The sequence below is a fragment of the Zonotrichia leucophrys genome, chromosome 2 (genome assembly GCF_028769735.1).
Source record: "Zonotrichia leucophrys gambelii isolate GWCS_2022_RI chromosome 2, RI_Zleu_2.0, whole genome shotgun sequence".
In the NCBI taxonomy this organism is placed as follows: domain Eukaryota; kingdom Metazoa; phylum Chordata; class Aves; order Passeriformes; family Passerellidae; genus Zonotrichia; species Zonotrichia leucophrys.
The window spans coordinates 60,830,509-60,846,423 of NC_088171.1; the positions used below are offsets into that span (position 1 = coordinate 60,830,509).

At 40.4% G+C, this 15,915-nt stretch overlaps 1 long non-coding RNA gene across 4 annotated transcripts in view; it reads left to right on the forward strand.

Moving 5' to 3' along the window:
- Positions 1-15,915, forward strand: part of LOC135444058 (uncharacterized) — a 127,341-nt gene that overhangs the window by 24,217 nt on the left and 87,209 nt on the right. For all 4 annotated transcript variants that reach the window (XR_010439157.1, XR_010439159.1, XR_010439158.1 and 1 more), the window contains exon 2: positions 11,360-11,628. This is a non-coding gene — a long non-coding RNA (uncharacterized LOC135444058). The remainder of the gene's footprint in view (positions 1-11,359; positions 11,629-15,915) is intronic.

Genomic DNA, 15,915 nt, shown 5'->3' on the forward strand with positions numbered 1-15,915 from the left:
AATTATTATTTACATGAAAAGTGTGTGAGAAACTCCATTACAAAAATGTAAACATCAGAAGGCTTAGAAGAATTTTAGAAGAACAGGGCAACAGAGTATAAATACAGATTATATAAATTGACCAAATATGATGAAATTAGTACAGAAATATTTTAAAAAAGAGTAAGAACAAGGATGCTAGAAAAAAGACATCTGCCTGATGTTTACTATTGGTTCCAGTTTGCACTTGCTTAACCAAACCTGGTGGTTTGAGTCTGCTTGATACGATGGGACTCAGCATGGTGTCAGGCACTCCTACTCAGGAGGAGTGTCACAGGGTAAAGTCTCCAGTGTTTGCTGGAGCACTGCCCTGGAGTTAGGGCATGAAGCCCAAAGGAGCTCCAAAGGAAGGACACAGCCCTACAGGGTTTGGGACAGAGAGCTGCCCAGGGCCTCCAGCTGAAGCCAGGGCAGAGGGAGATGCTGTCCCTGCCTACACAAGGTGTGCACTGATAGAGGACATGTGTCACTACTCTGAGGTCAGTCTGGAGGAGGTCAGCTAATGTGCACCATCAGGGAAGAAGTAAAAAGAAATTGAAGGGATCCTCAGAGACCCTGCAGAGAGGAGAGCCTGAACTCCCAACTGCACAGAGGAGAGGCAGCCAGAAACCACATGGTTTGATGGAGAAAACAGGAAGCTAAATCCTTTGTTTTTGCAGCAGGAGAGTGGCTGGTTCTCCAGCTACAGGTCTGCAAGTAGTAGACACTGCAGGGTAGTTCCCATGTCCTGCTGGCTAAGGGGAGGTAGAAAGTCACATCTCAGTAAGTACTGAAGTCACCTGAGACTGAGCCAGGCAGAGAGGCAAGCACTGCCAGTAGATTGAGGGAAGTGGTTACCCCTCTCTATCAGCATTTGTTAGGCAAAACCTGGAGTCCTGTATACCTGCTGCACCTCAGATATAAGAAAGATACTGAGGAACTGGAGCAAATTTAGCAGGTGGTCCTCAAGGTGCTGGAGCACTTGTCCTGTGTGGCCTGATAAAGAGAGGACTTCATGAGGACTCATAGCAGCCTGTCAGTACATCTGAAGAGCTTATCAAGAGGATGGACACAGGATCTTCTGTAGTGAGTCACAGAAGGACAATAAAGAAGGATGTAAACTGACTGGAGACCTCCTGATATCTCTTCTGATCTTAATTTCCACAATTCATTTTCTATCATCATAATGAACTTCCCCTCACTGCAATGACCCATCCTTGATGTAGTGTGAGTTTTTAACTGAGCCTTGTGCTGATGTACAGTGAGCAATGGTGGCTTTGACAGTGTAAAGGTAACTGCTGGTTTGGGACAAAGGAGGAGAAATGTCAAGGCAGGAACAGAAGGGTGAAATATGCTGTTGTAGGGAAAGAACTTTCAAAGTGTTCAGGAGTGGAGTAGTTGAAAGCCATCCAACAAGGGAAGTGTTCACAGAATTCTCTGGGTTGGAAGGGGTTCACAAGGATCATCAAATACGACTCTGAAGTAACTAGTCTGTAGAGGGACTGAGCCCACAACCTGGCTTTGTTAGCACCATGCTTTAACCAACAGAGCTAATCCAAATGTTTCCTTTTGAGGAGTAAATACTGCCAAGAAATCCTTTGGTCTATGTGAGGGTCATAATAATGTCAATTTTAATATGTGAGACTGCATTATTAGTATTCTGCTGGATGCAAGTGATTGAACATGAAAGAAATAACTCCAAATAATATTTCCTGATGGAGGAGGAGAAGCTGCCCATAGAGCTGTATTCTGGATGGCCTTCCAGATTTTATGGGGGTGTTTTTTCACATAATGGGGAGACTTTGGGATTTTGTCAGCTTACTTTGTAATTTTGTTTTCATGCAAGAACCTTCCATTTAGCTTGGTAGCAGACTAACAACCTTTCCACTTGGGTTTCTTTCTGCATGTGGTCTTGAATGCTGCTGCTCAAATGCTGCTGCCTCTTGTATAGAAGAGATTTCTGCTATGAGGGCAGACAAGGTGCTTTTTAGCATTTTATTAATTGTCAATCAGGGAAAAAACTGGTCTTTTTACAAGGGGGTCAATGTACCATTCCTTTTCTGTTTTAAATTACAGCAAATTGTTATTGAAAGAGGATCAACACTCTCCTCCCAACATCTCGAAAAATTTTCTTTACTGCTATGACCTCAACTACCACCCTGCATTTGAGAGATTTTAAATGATCAAGTTGTTGCACCACTTTGACTTCTGCTGTGTTGTCTTCAATTTGATGGCTGCAAACATTCCCAAACCCTTGTAACACAGCTGATGCAAGTGGTTTCAAGAGAGAGAAGCAGTGAAAACAAGACATGATTTATTTAGGGTACAAATTAGAGAAAAAGACAGATTATCTCTTCTTCCCGTGGCTGCCCTTGCCTGTCTGAGCTTCTGAATGTAGTTCAAATAAAGATATCAAAGGTGGAAAAGTATGGCATGGCAACTGTATCTTTTGGGATCACTGTGGAACTTCTTTCGTAGTGCATGTAGTGGGGTAGTATCAGGAAGCAAGGCTGGATGCACAGAAATTCAAGCAGAAAATCCAACTCAGCTGAAATTTTATCTTAGTGAAGACAGAAGCCAGTGGACAGCAGGACATGAAGCAGTCAGTGGACAGCAGGAGATGAACAGACTGAGACTCCAGAAAATATTGTGCTGTTGCTACTCTCTGGATCAGCTAGAAACCAAGCAATGTTTGCTGAAGTCTTTTGGCTTTTTTCCTTATTTCCTCTCTTCTCTTCCACATGCCTTCCTCCTCCTTTAACTAATCTGGTATTTTGAATTTCATATCCAAACAACACTTGGGTATGATTTTGAATGATTTAAGACATCGCTTTTGGGGTGATTAACAAATGTTCTTTTTTCATTAGAACTTTATTTTCTTGTCAGCTCAACCTCAAATACTTAGACTGAGCTTTAAACTGGCACTGAACTTGAAAGATGATAGCAAAAAAAAATAATTTGGGTAAGAACTTGGGCATGGTGAGTTGTTTTTTCTTTTCGGCTTCTTTGTTTTGTTGGTTTTCTTTGGCTGGTTTGGTTTAGGTTGGTTGTTCTTCTTAATTTTTTTTAACCCTCAAACTAGAGATTTGTGCTTGGAAATTTGATTTTGTCTTTAAATTATATATATGAAATTTTATTTTTGTTTAAATAGTCTCAAATAGTTTCTCCAGAGATTATATATCTCTGAACAATACTATCACATAGTAGGTTCAGAGATTATATATCTCTGAACATACTATCACCTAGATTAATAGGATTAATCTATTCTATATAATTTTAGTGTACATTTTTCTGCAACTCTTGTCTTATGAGTCTGCAGTGATAACTCTTCATGGTGTTCTTCAATTCACCCTTCCTCCCTTCGTCCTTACAGCTCAATGCATTTTCCAATCATACTTCATAGTCACTTGGGTAGACAACAATGTATTTGGGAAAGGGCATTTTTGTGTCAAGACTGTCAAATGCATTATAAGATGTTTCTGTGCAGTAATTTGGATGGGTAGCATAACTATTTCAATTTTTAACACTGTCTAATCACAGAAAATACCCAGTAGTATAAAGTCAGAGACAGTGGTACCAGGGAAATTCAAAAGAGGTCTTGGTTCTCTCTTGGAATTTTTTTCCAACTTTTTGGACAATAGTGTTTGGAATTTATGGCTCTTTTAAAAAAACTTTTATTAGGGAATTTAGCACCAAATGCAGTTACACAGACCCAGCAATTGTCTGGGCTTACATTAATTCACTGCCAGTGGGAGGAGAGTAGCTGGTAGCTTCCAGAATCTTTAAATATCAGACTTACTCAAGAAAGTGGAATTGTGACTGTGGCAACTGAGTCAGAAGAGGAACAGCTCCCCTGGGTTTGAAGGGAGCCAAAGCCTACAGATGTTACCAGTCAACATGTATCAAGCACACCTGCATGAGTGGCAATCAGGTTTTTATGTCCCTTTCCCTGGCCAGGGAAAGATGAGAAAAGCTTGTACTGAAGCCAAAGGAGAGGGAGGCTTGGCAAGTGACATGGGAACTTGTATTACTACAGATATGGAGACACCACTGTGTTATCACTCTGTAGAGCTGGCTGAAACAAACAGGATTTCTCTTCTGGGGAGGGGGATGATTTCAGGAAATGATTTCTAGTCTGGGAAGGTGAATGTGTGATAAGCATGTCTAGCTAAGTTCAAGGCCATACCTGGAGAAGTGAGAGAGATGCTTAGTGATGGGACAGGCTAGGGGAACATCTTCTTTTCTGCTTGAGGAGAAAGAATGAGATCAGCTTCTCCTAGCAGCTGGCAAGCTTGAGATCTTGAAAAATGATGGGGAGTCTGGTATAGACACAGGTGCTCCTGAAAAATGAGAAAACTGTTTGCATATTAATGCCACTCACAACTCAATCCCAATTCACTGCAGATGGTTCTTTGAAATTTGAAACTTGTTTTTATGCTTTCCCTCTTCTCTGTAGTTTAACAGATACTCAGGATGAACTTGTAGGATAGTTACTTTAAGAAGAACTTTTCCTTCTCTGTTTCTGGCTCAGAGTGGGAGGTCTGCCAGTCTGTTGTATTAGTGCAACTACAGCTTCTAAAGAGTGTTTGTCATGCTGTATGAAAACTGTACCAGAACAACATTGGTACCACCAGGCTTAGCTTCCCTGGGCAGCTCTGCTCTGTGCTGCATTTGTCACTCTGCTCCATTTGTCACTCTGCTCCACAGTCCCACCTTGGCTTTGTCTCCCTGCATCTTTCCTGCCTTTTGATTTTCACTGTACCTGCTTGAGCTACAAAGACTGCAGACACAGCAATGCTACAGGGTACTTAGTCCTTCTTGTTGCCTGGAGCAGCAGAATTTTCTCTACAGTATTAAAAAATCATCTGTGTGTGTGAACAACCCACACAAGTAATGTCTAGTGCTGGCAGGACCTTGACCTCCTGTCAGGACATGTGCACACACAAACTCTGGGTCAATTGTGAGCCTCTCCTAGAGAGATCCTTCTAAGAGGACTTCAATGAATGTATTTAATGAAACTTTTTCTAGCACTACACAGTATTTTCCCTTATTCATTAATTAAATACTTGCTGCCATCTACCTTTCGTCACCGGGTTTCTTAATTTCCTGGTATTTGCTCATATAAGTCAGTTTGAGCTCTGTTCTGTTGTGTGAATTATCTTCAAATTATTGTAAAGCCTTTCCTGTGTCTGCATTTCTTCTGCTTTCTCAGAAGGTTATTCTGTTTATAGGCTGAGTTCTTAGAAGTTGCCAATGCTCAGTCTGACTTGAGCTTTCAGTATTTTGATTCTTAATAAAGTCAAGCCCACGCTAAATGTCTAGCTAACTTGTCCAGTGATGCATTATATTTTCCATTTTATAATGTAATCCAGAAGCCTTTAATCTATTTAGCTATTTGTACTGATAGCCAGTAAAAGATATCCCTGGTTTGCCTTTTTCTCAATCTTTGCCTCCCTACACAGTCTCGTTACTCTCACTGAATTGCAGTGCTGAGACTCTGAATGCTTTTGATCCTTGCATCCTATTATTTTGTGCTTGGATGAAGCTATTTCTTTCTTAATTTTCTGGGTGATTAAAATAAAATATTAGGCTGGCATAAAAATGGAATCATTATGTTAACATTAGCAGTAAAAAATCAGTTTTTAAAAAGCTTTAGAATACCTAGTGAGTTTGATTGCAGGGAAGTAGATGACATTATTGGCTAAAACTTGGAAACTTCAAGTGCCTTACCTTTGGCCTGCACATCTAGTGCTTGCCTGAAATTCCTGAGTACCTGATAGGACATAAGAAACTTAATCCACTACAGTCTCTTTTCAACAGCACTGTACTCCAAGTGTTGGAATAAATTTGAAGATTAATCTAAAAAGCATTAGTATTCTGCATGATATTAGCTAGTTAGTGTTGTTGTCAAATCCTTCTGTATCTTTTGGTTGTTCTTTTGGCATCGCATTCTGTTCAGAAGCTCTTTTAACTTCTCCCAACTCAAAATGTTCTGTGAAGGGCAAAACCTCTCATATCCTGGGCTTAACACTCCCCTCAGCAATTATTCACTGAGCAACTCTTGCGATGGGGATTGGGGTTAAAAAAGCACTTAAACATTATTCATATGCTTGACTGCTTTCCAAAACAAAAGCTCTCATCATGAGCATCTGAGCTGAGAAGATAATCTTTGGTTTGCTGTCAGCTGTCAGCGCTCCATCAGCGCCCCGGCTGTGAGGGGTGTAGCTGGATGCACGGTTGTGTGCTGCTGGCTGGGGAAGGTGCAGCCTGGCAGCTGCCTCCTTTCACTCCCCAGGCTCACAAATATTCGCTGGTGCTAACTTGAATGATGGCAGACATGGCAGACGTGGCAGAGAGCTTGGCCCTCTGCTTGCTGCTGGGAATTCATCAAGGCACATCTGAGCTCAGTGGTGACTGATTTGCCCAAGTGATCCTGCTGAGTTGGAGGGGAGAGGCAGGGGTGTTATCTCCATGCTGACAACACTGAAGCCAGGACCAAGTGTGTGTAACTGGTTATTGGATTCATATGGGTGCAGAACACAATGCTTGACAAGATTAAAGTGCTCTGTTCCTGGAAGGCAGCTGCTCTTAGTACAGATATCAGAATCAGCCAATTTAACCTTTTCTTAGGGAGTAAGACCTGCAAATGTGGACAAGTCAACTAGAAATCCACTTCACAGGTGATTACATATTTGTCATTGTGAATCACTGGTATTTGTGGCTTCCTGAAATGATAGAAGACTGCTGGAGTCACTGTATCATTGCCAGCCATTTTTAAGAATTATACTGTAGACATACATATATTAAAATTCAATGTCCAAATTATCTTCATCTGGTGCTGTTACTTTTCCCCCTCCTCTTTCCTTTTATTTTGTTCCCTAGGAAGAAGTATGAAGTTCCCAGAAAAGTAGAATGAGATCAGGGATAGGGCAAATCAAATTCACTCTTTTAATCAGGAGATGTCAGTCGCTTCTGTATAATGTCCTCTCTTTTTAAAGCTAAGATTATTAAGTGCTAAAGTTTTCTAGACTCTTCTAACTTGGTGCATACTCTTTCTAGACTGAAAATAAATAACAGACAAAGAACACAGTCTTCATGCACATGATTGACCTCTATTTGGTGTTAATTAAAACTGGTGACTCAGCTATTGAAATACTATAGCTTATAGTAGCTTATATGTTTATATAAGATTATATAACTATAAACAGATATATTAGCTTTAAAATATATGCTTATATCAGATAACAGCTTATAACAATTATTGTGAATTAAGTATATAGTTAATTCCATTAATCTGTTTACACTAATAACTTTGACTTCTATACTCATAAGAGGGCAGAAACAATTAAACTTCTGCATAAATAGTAGCAATTTCTATGTGAGCACATATACAAATTGTACAATAGAAGTTGTGTTAATTCTGTGTGCTTTTAAAAAAATCTTAACCTAGGAAACTTTGTACAGTAGAATGGGTGAGTTGTGACTGAATGCCTTTCTACCTTTATTGTGGCATCCACAGATACTTATTCCTCATAATAATAGCATTTCTTGCACAATATTCCTGATATATATTCAAAAGTACTAGAGGAAAAATGATTGTTGTTCTGCCACATAAGTATTACTAAATAAACAACAAACAAAACACAAAAAAAAAAAGGAGGAGGAAAATACAATGTTGTTAAAGTAGATGAAATATCTGCTTCGATAGATTAGAGAGCCAATAACCTTTCCAAATGAAATTATGTTCCTTGTTCTGGTATATTGCACCCAACTTGACTCACAAAGGAATTTGAAGAAAATCTTCTGCCTGGCAAGCATTTGCAAGATGGCTGGGGAGGCATGACAGAAAATGGTGGCTGCTGTTGCTATTTTGACAGGAGGAGCTTAATATTAACCAAAATCCATGGCAGCTCTGGGCCAGGAATGGCTTAGTGGCAGTACATAGTTTGCTGAAGGTCTCTTTGCTCCTGACATGTACTGTACATGCTGAAAAAATAGAATTCTGTTTCAAGGGAGCCTTTAGCTCTGACTTCTCAGTTCTTTTATTTGTCTTTTTCCCTACTAAAAGCACAGAGGAGGAGAGGTGGCAAGAAGGCTGCAGGCATTCAGGGAGAAGCTCCTTTGGCTCACCCTCCTGCAGAGGACATTGTGTTTAGAAGTATTGCAGTCTGTGACTTTCATTGAGAGCTTTGTCCTTGAGCAATCCAAATACACCTTTCTGTTGTTTGAAGTAGTACAGAAAACTGTTCAAAGTACGCTTTCTTACCCAAAATATGTTTTTCTACCAGGGCATATAGTCTTTTATTAGTGTCTGTTTGTAAGTGACATAAGGCATTTGTTTTTACTGGAGGCATCCAGAACATGATTTTTTTTAAAGCATCTACTCCTGTAACAGTAATTCCCCTGTGTGCTATATAACTCTTGTTTAGGAGAGATGGAAAGAATGTAAAGTTACCATGGCAGAGAAACCCAGCCTTTCCTTTGTTCAAAAAGAATGTGCTTGTTCTCCAGGTGGTGCTGCTTGGGATAGATCTGCATGTTTGTGGCTGCCTACCCCATCTTTGTCCCAAAACGTTGCTTCCCTTGTGTAGTGAGGGTGGAACTAAAGTTTAATCACTTTTGTTTCTCAGATTTTGAAAACTATGTTTTATTGCTCTGGGGACTGAACTTCTTCAGAGACCAAGCCTGAAAAAAAACCAGCAACTGGAATTGCTGCATAAATCAGAGAGAACTAGTTTTGTTCTCATGCCTCAGTGTACTTCTTGGTAACCTTTTTTTTTTTTTTTTTGTAATTTCACCTTTTCTCATATTTTACTTCTTCTATTCTGCAATTCTCTGTTATGTTTTTTTTTTGTGGCCTCATGCCTTTCTTACTCAGACCATTTATCTTACCCTTCAATATTAGAAGGAGGCTGCATATTGTTTGGGTATATTTGAGCATATATGAAATGACAGATGTCTGCAGAGACAGACTCTATCATATGGGAGGACTTAGCAGAGCATCACACTTGCCCCCCAACTTTTATTCCCCACCCTTACCTTCCCTTTCAGTGTCACTGCTACTGCTGGTGGTACTTGTCCACACATTTGGGATTAACTAAAACCTTTAATTTTACTTTAAGGCTTTGCCACAAGCCACTTCCATTATAGCAGTGTTAAGTTTCTTCAATCTGGCATTTCTTTAAGCACACCATGTGTGCTGATGGAGCTAGTGGAATAACTCAGGCTTCATTCTCTTTATTGTACCAGATATGACATGCTTGTTTGACTTGCCTTGTCATGCTCAGGTCTAATTGGATGCCATTTTAGAGTCCTCCTCCAGCTTCAGTACAGCCTCTGTGGCTTCTGTTACTCAAATTACAGTTATATGGTCATGTGTTAAAAGTTGGAGTTTCAGAGTGATTCCCCTGCCAGGTCTGCCATGATGGGAGCTTCTCCTGCTCATCCCTTTTCCTCACTCCCTTTTGCACTTGTGAGACAGGCTTCTAAGCTCTATAACATTTTGTGTCTGTTTTGTTCTTATCTGCTTTGTGTCTCCTGCAAAATGATTAGTTTTCTTATAGTGTGCAGTACTCAAATTCCTGTAATTCTGCTGCATAGTTTTTTACCTCTTGCCTGGCTTGAAAAGCTATTGAGATAAACAAGACAGAGCAGGCTTTATGCACCAGCTACTATCAGAAATTAATTTATCTTGGTTTTGTTTTTCTTCCTGCTTAAGGACACAGCACTGCTCTCAATCTGTTTCTGTTGTCCTGCATGCTTTCAGAGACCTTCGACTCTCATGAAGCATTTTACTGCTCAATTACTCTAATCAAGCTGTTTCCCTGGCTGTGCCTAGACTCTGCAGCAGGAATATCCCTCAGAATCTGCCTCTCAAAGGGAGCCTGGTGACATGACATCCTTGGCCTGGAACAGGAGCTTTTCCCAGCTCTGAAAATAAAGAACTGGGGAGAGGAAGATATCACCCACTCCTGAAGGCGAGGGTAGCTGAGGTTGTTGGTTAATAGATCCCTTGAGGGGCAGATTAGAATGAAATAACACTGAATTACCTGTGTTTGTGTATTTATATATGTATATATATATAAGTGTATATATATATAGAGGAAAGAAAGAGAAAGGAAGGAAAAGAGTGGCTAGCAGAGAGGAAAGACACCACCACCTTCTGTTGGACTGAGTGATGAGCCAATGGTTGTCATTTTCAAGTCTGTTGGTTGAACCAATGGTTGCAGTCTTGCTCTGTCTCGGATGAGGGAGGCCCATGAAACATAGAAATCTACAGGTTAATATAGGTTCCCATTCAGGTGGGAATGCCCAGGTTCCTCCCCTGGCAGGGGCGGTGTGTGTTTAACACTCTTGCAGCATTGTAGTTCATGCACAGTCCTCTGGCAGAAGGCCCCAGCAATAAGTCTGGGTGTGCTTTGGAGCTTTTTGATGGTTTAGGACATCATCAGTTGTCTATCTACATCTAGGATGTGCAATTTACCCCCATCCTTCCTGCAGCAGCCCTTGTGCTCCCTGGATCCCTTGCTGACCTAATCTGACTTGCTGAAAGGGCAGGAAAAATACCTCTTTTTCCTCTTCCTCACAGCTCAGTTGTAATTAAACCAACTGCTGAGTGGAAAGAGAGGGGATGATGAGTAATGCGCTATCACCATATCTTGCATCCTCTGCAGAGAGTTTCATTTCCAAAGAAGTGAAGAACAGTGAGAAAGCATATGCACATAATGGCATAGAAATTTTTTTTAGGTTATGAGACCAGTTTTCCAAGAGTTGTGGTATTTAAAGTGGTTTAGCCTAAATTTCAAAATTTTTCTCACTTGTGTGTTTGCAGTGACAAAATTCTGTGGTCATGTACCTTGTATTCTGAGGCCTGCTGTCTCCTTCAGTGCATAGAACAGGCTGGGTGAAAGAGAACCATGGTACTGCTGCTCTTCCTACTGTAGTATCTTCCTGCTGGGTATGTTTTTGCAGACTAAAGGTAGATTCAGTGCAGCGTGTGAACAGAAAATATTACCAATTCTCCTTACTTGCATATAATTTGCTAGTGTATAATTCTGTTAATAAATAAATAATGTGTTAGAAATGATCAAAAGCAAACTTGACATTTGAATGGTAAAGGCCTTTTACAGATGTTTTGTATTTCCTATTTTCCATAAGATCATTTTTATATGAATGTGATATGTGTAAGTATTTCAAAATTCTTGAATAAGGTTCATTCAATGTCTCTGCTGTTTCTAGTTCTTATGCAGTTTTCCAAAAGGAATGAACACGTTTGATGTTGTGGTGTATTCAGGCTTGATTCTTCTGCTTTCTCTTCTTATTTTCATGGTTTGCCTTTTAGGTGTCTGCCTTCAGAAATCATGGCCCAATGCCAAATGTCTGTTTTGGTTCCTTCCCCACTGCTCTTGTGGACCCTTTTGCTGGCAGTGACAGAATCAGCTACAGAGATTACTTCACATCTGCCCTGGAGGCCTGGTCATTTCCATTTTCTGTGAATGCTTCCTGCATGGGAGCTGCTCCAAGCCATGTGTTACATTGATGCTCAGAGTGACTCTACCAGAGCACACCTTTAAAATTTAGGTATAAAAGTTACCTGAATCTAGAACACAGGTAAGAGACAAGTTCTCTCTCTCTCTCTTCCTAACTCTCTGACTTGCTGCTGTTATTCTTCATTTCCCACCAGACAACTTCTGGCCCTGTTCCTCCTATATCCAAAGCAACAGGAGGAGGAACAGGTCAGGCCTTGATCTCCCATGATGTCCTCTTTGCTTTTCTGTCCCCAGCCTCCCAGCAAAGTGCTGTTGCTGTGCCTGGATCAGCAGCAATGCCACAATCTGATGTTTTAGTTGAGTCAGGGATGCTGTGTAGAAGATTGGAAGCAGTCTGTGGCTGCTTCCAAACCATGGGGGACCGCTGGGGATTTATTACTTCCTTTTGCTAAGCAGAAGCTCCTGGTGCCAGAGACTCCATCGTTTCCTCACTGGCCTCCTGCAATGCATCCATGGATGTTGCACACTGCTACTGGAATTGGGCAGCAGGTGCTGAATTAAAGGATTCATCTGCCAAGAAGAAAAAAAATGTTAGGTGTTTTTTTTTTTTTCCCCTATTCCTTTGTGTTTGGTGAGAAGATGCAGCAGGTGCTAAAACCACTGTTGCTGCCTTGGGGCCTCTCATCCTGCTTCTGTTCCGGCCTCTCTGTTGTCACCTTGTTCCTGCTGCTTATACAGCAGGGCCTTGTGCTTTGCTAGGAAACAGTCTAACACATATTTGGGGGTGGAGAGCTGACAGTATTTTGAAGCTGACTAAAAGGCAAGAAGGGTGGTGGCCTTCCCTTGTTTCTGTTCTTTTTTGGGAGTTTTTTTGTGTTATTTTGTATTTCTTTTCCCCCATATGCTTCCTCTTTTTGCTTTTATTGTCACCAGACTGTCTCACACTGTCCTTAGCCAAATTCACGTTCTCTTAAGATTTATCCATCCAGACATAGTAATGCAACTGAGAAAGGATTCTTTATAATATATTCTGCTTTCTCTCTGAATTGATATCTAAATGCTAATATCAATGCTGATGTTAGATTAAAAAATTAAATTCTCTGTTTTTCACTTCCTCTTCAATGCATGCTTCTGCCAATGTTCCCCAATATTCCAAATGCTGTTTCTCTTTTCCTTTTTCATCTCTGATTAAGCTAATGGTTAAATTTCTGAATTCCTTCCTATCCAAGCATCTCCACTCAGTAAGAAGACTGTCCAATTATTTTGGCTGGTGATAGTTATAATTATATTCTGTGGTCACAAGCAAGTGTAATTAGGTTTCTAGTTTCATGGTATAAGTTCATCACCACAGCAATGAGGGAAGACTTCCTATGTGTAGGGTGCTAGGACATTGATTAGAGTACTATTTTATTAAATATTTAAATGTGACAGATCCTGTCCTGTTGTTATAGCTGTGCACACATTTATGTTACATTGTCAGATGCAATAAAGTTTGTGGTAGCATAGTCTCCAGCACCATTTTGGAACCCCTTTAATTGCTACCAATCATTTTGGATCGGGATTTTAGGCTTTGCATTAATTGATGTCTTTCTAACATCATCTTTCACAGGACTTTATCTCTGATTAGTAGCCCGTAGAGAAGAAACAAAGTATATGTGTGGGTCTGGAGCAGAAAGATGGAAAATGACAGGAACTTACATATCCTTTGTACTGTACAAGCACAACTTTTCCCTTGTGCAAAGACAGTCTGGACTTGACACAGCCCTGTAGGCCTCAAAAATATAATGCGGAATTAAATCAGACCTTCAAATAATTCAATAGTTCTAGGATTGTTCTAGATTTGCACATCAAAATCCCAGTGATAATCACATGAAGGATTCAGCTTTTTGAGTCTAAGGACAGCACTCAAAAGCAGTTGGTCGAGTTCTTTTTAAAATTAAAAGTAAAATGTAATAGCTTTGTAAGAACACTATTTTTTTTCCCTGTCTTTGTTCTAAGTGTACCTTTGCACAACACAGCCCTTGCTTTTCTTCCACTAATTTGAGACTAAAATATCCTTTGAAACATCAGGGGAACTTTTCTAGTCTTCATCCAATGGAAAGACAGAGGAAATATTTCTGAGCCCTCCAGCTTAAATGCAAGGCAGTCTGAAAAGGGGTAATATATACAAAATATTTCATTTATTTTAGATTTGTTCTTGTTTTAGTGACAGAAGTTTTTAAACTTAGGAAAGTGTAAAATTAGCCCTGAGAAAAATAAGACCTCTGTTTCTCTGGTGGGATGAAATTTCATGTTTTTTTTGGCATTGGTTTTACCAAGGTAATTGTTCTCTGTGTAGCTGTGTGATGGTAAAATGAGGAACCTGAAGCCCTGCCTCTGGAGGCTGGTGAGCCTGGGGATTTCCTCCTATTGCAGTGATATTGTTTCTTATCTATTCCTGGTATAATTCTTCAGAGCTTTAGCGTGCCAATGGTAGTGAAATTAATGGCTAATGACAAATTGTATGCATGAAGGATTTGTAAAGCCCTAGAGCATGATTAGACAGATTGTTAATTTTAAGAATACAAAGTGATCTCTTGATATAAATCTACCTTCCACTGAGAGGATCAGTGAAAGTAAAATACCTTTTGGCTTAATTGTAACCAGTTATACCCAGAGGAAATTAAAAAAGAAAAAAAAAAAGAAAAAAGAAAAGTCATTATGAGAGCCCCTGTGGATCTGTGCCTGAGTACTGGGGTCTGCTTCAGCATTGCTCCATGCTTTCTGAACAAGATAGATGCCAAGATGTGGGGACAACGGCAAGAACTGCTCCTCCTTTGCCTTGCTCCAAGCTACCTTGACCAGCTTTGCTTTAGTGGATTCAGGGAAGGAGGTGCTTAGTTTGGTTTAGCAGGTCTGCTCTTTAGCTGTGTGCACTCTTCAGCTTAGTGCACATTTCCCTTTACCCACTTACCCAGTTGTCCTGGTTTAGGGCAAATTTGGGAGAAAGCCTCCAAAGGGGGCCCCTTCAGAAAGCAAACCCACACCTCCCCTCCTCTCAACCAGTTTGGGAAGGATTCCTTGGAGACAAGTGGAAATATCCTGTTTATTTAACAGGCACAGCACTCCCCAGCACACAAAATGAGCAATTCCAGATGACACCACTCTTTCACTGCTCTGAAAAAGACAACAAATTCAGAAAGTCTCTCTTGGGGGTGGTTGCTGTGTTATCAGTCCCTCTGGTGCTAGGGCAGAGTCAAAGTGCAAACTCTCGGCGTTCCCAGGTCCCAGTCTGGAGCAGGTTCAAGTGGTTCCAAAAAAGGGAAAGGAGAAATAGTCCAGGAAAAAATTCAGACTGCTTAGTTAAGCTAACTAATGAGCAGGAGCAAAATACAGGAGCAAAACAAGAGCAAAGCAAAAAGCCAAGCAAAAAGCAAAAGCAGCACTATGTACTGCCTCGTCTCTGTGTCCCACCAACCGTGGGGGACCAGGATGATAACAAAACCAAAACTAAAACAAAAACAAAAGTTTCACTCTTCAGAGCCAGTCTTGAAGACACAGAACATAATATCCGGCATAAACGGAACACACAAATGGGGATACAAGCATCATAACGTCACCCTAGGACACTAGTGGATAAAGGCAAGTGTTGATTCCCATCTTCCCTCCTGATGCTTGCAATTGTGCAAGTTCCGTGGTGCTGCTGGTGGCTGGAGATCTGTTCCCATGGGCACTGGATGAGGGAAGGTCACCTTGAGGGAACTCCTCCTGCGTGCAGAGAGAGCGCAGAACAAAACAGAGTACAAAGCAGCCACAAAGAAATCACTTCATCAGAAAAGAACATTTTGATTCAAGAGTTTTCAATGGTCTGCCATTGAAAAACCTTCCAACAGTACTGAGCTCATCCACACGTGCTGAGGATGGCATTTATCCTCGAGGGTCAGAAGTTTTCATAAAACCTAAAAAGTATGTGGATCATATCAGTCCAAGGAATAGGAATCTATGACAAGTTCTCAGAAAAAAATGTCTTTTGTTGTAAGCTTAATATTTTTAAACAGTTTCTAGGAAGATTTTTTTATTTTAGATTTTTGTTGAGAGTGGAAAGAGAAAGGTCTTTTAGGCTATTCATCTGCACACCTGTGACAAGGAGATATCAAAAAAAGCTGATTCATTCAAACATGGTGGTGATGTGGGATGAATAAACAAAAGAATCATCCAACTACAGGAAGACATATTTGGTTTTGTGGTAAATATTCAGTATTTTCTCCTGATTAAATATGTTATTCCTCCTGATGTAATTTTATGTAAAAACAATAAGCTGGAGTTAGCCCCATGTTAAATAAACTAAACTACAGAGTCAAAGAGAAACAAATCAAATATAAAAGATATAAAATTACTTTAGCCACCTCTCAGTAGAGGTAAACTTATC